Genomic DNA, 2333 nt, shown 5'->3' on the forward strand with positions numbered 1-2333 from the left:
AATACAACAAGTATTTCTCTCCATTAAGAAATCATGAACCATCTGCCTGCTCAGCTGAAACTGTACATGATGTGAGGGATGCCTATCCAGTTATGCTTAATTAATGAGGCATTGTATATTTGCTAAGGAATCACACCACCCCAAACAGATAATATTATGCAAATGTTCCCCGTTTCTGTGAAATGGGAACTTCAGGACCCTTGTGAATGCCAGGTTTGCATGGACTGGCTCATATTTCACCTGAAATATTCACATGCAGAGAGGAGATGATGCTCTAAAAGCACAGAGAAGCTGTTATGCGGAGATATTTCATGAAAAGAACAGTTTGATTGATTGTACAGCTAGAAAATATCGATGAATGACAAAGCAACCAGCACCAAAAGGTCTAGCAGCAACCTGCTTCTCTTCCAAGATACCAGAACAACTGTCCACAATGGAAACAGTCCTGCTTAATTTGATTTATTGATTGCTGTTGGGCTGTAAAGAGAATTTCAACAAATACAACACAAATACTTTTGAAATGAATATTCTACCCAGCTTTTAATCCATCTTTAATCCATCCAGTAGTTTTGGGATATTTCAGTCTAGACCAAATGGATCGATTGACAGACCGACATGGCTAAAAATTCAAATAGTAAGCCTATTCACAGTACCTGAACTGCACTACTTGGAGCCAAGAGGTAAGATAACTGAAAATAAACACACGCACACAAACCCACCACCGCCACCATCAAAATGTTTACAGAAAAACATTTAATTCAGAAAATCCAGCAAAGAAGTACAGGTAGGTTGTGTTGTATAGATGATATCAAGTAAACTGGAAGAAACATTTTACTGCTCCCTCAAAAGAATGTGGGAAAGTGGGACAACAATTGTAATAAACAAGGTAATGGAAACTTTTCCCATGCGCCCTCACTACATACAGAGTGTACACTGACAATCAGATCTTTCCCTCAACACACGCACGTCAAGTTAATGCAGCCCGCAAAGAGCCCCTCAGAATAGAAATAGTCAGCTCGGTGAGAAGCGATTAGAGCTCCCTTTGGTCGCCATTGGTGTTACCGATGATTGATGTGATTAATAAAGCTGTTGTCATGGCGCCCTCTATGTTTCTGAATGCAGGCCAAAAGACACAGAGGGGGGAGAGAAAGAGAAATAGGTAGCAATAGAGACTCTAAAGGCACTCAAGTAAGCACAGTGATTTATCTTTTCACTGCTCTGGGACAAACTGCACTCATCAGATTATTATTTTACACACCACATCACCTCCTTTAACGGCACTAAAATGAAGTGACAGTGAAGGTGAGCTACAACGTCATCACTGTTGACTCAGTGAAACCAAGTCATGCCAATTTGGCTAATCAATTTATTCATTAGATATTTACTCAAGTAATTAATTTAGTGTGCTTTAGCATTGGGTATGAGAATTTCCCAGGACAACGTCCATTGATCTTTTTTCTACATAATGTCTGAGAAGCCAGGCAGTTCAGAATAACGTCACTTTAAGACCAAGTAATGCTTCACTTTGGTTTCCTCTAATGCATGTCTGTGTGCAAGAAATAGGGTAATGGGTTTGGTCTGGATTCCCGTAAAGGCATTAAAGACGTGGTATTATGGTTTGTGGCTTTTTCCCTCTCCTTTATTGAGTTATATATCTTTTTTTGTGCATGTACTAGGTTTGCAAAGTGAAAAAGCCCAAAGTCCACCCCAAAGGGAGTTCCCATCTCCCACAGAAAATTCTGCTCTGAACTGCCTGAAAACAGCTCGTTTGTAGTCCAGTCTTTACTTCCCTTTCTTGTGACGTCACAAGTACATACAAGTGTCATAATGCTCGCTGAATGACTAGTCCGACACGCCCTCAAAAACACCGGTGGAAAAACACTGAGCTGCAGCACACCTCTCCTCTCCCTTCCAAACACTAGCTACCCTCCAAGCAGTCAATGGACATGAAGTTGTTACTGTGATGTAGACAGAGCTCAGTTAAAACTTTATGGATGAAAGATACATTTGTTACAGATTAATAACTCACCACTGTGAAACTCTTGCTCCAGTCCATATTGCCAAGCTGGTCGGCAACATGTAGCTTACAGCTGAATCGAAGCTGTTTACCGTCTTTTCGCTGACCCGCCTTTCTCTGTTTCTGATTGGCTAGTAGTCCTTAACTAGGAACTGCGCATGTGCAACTCCCAACAAAGATCATTTAGAGACAAGATGCATCACTCCATAGCTAAAACAAAGCCTTCAACACAGGGTGAAAAGAGGAGCTGCAGCAATGTGCAGTATGACAAAAAATATGGTGTTTTTTGAAAATTAAACCATGTAAACCTGTTCTG

This window comes from Micropterus dolomieu, linkage group LG19 (assembly GCF_021292245.1).
Source record: "Micropterus dolomieu isolate WLL.071019.BEF.003 ecotype Adirondacks linkage group LG19, ASM2129224v1, whole genome shotgun sequence".
Lineage (NCBI taxonomy): Eukaryota > Metazoa > Chordata > Actinopteri > Centrarchiformes > Centrarchidae > Micropterus > Micropterus dolomieu.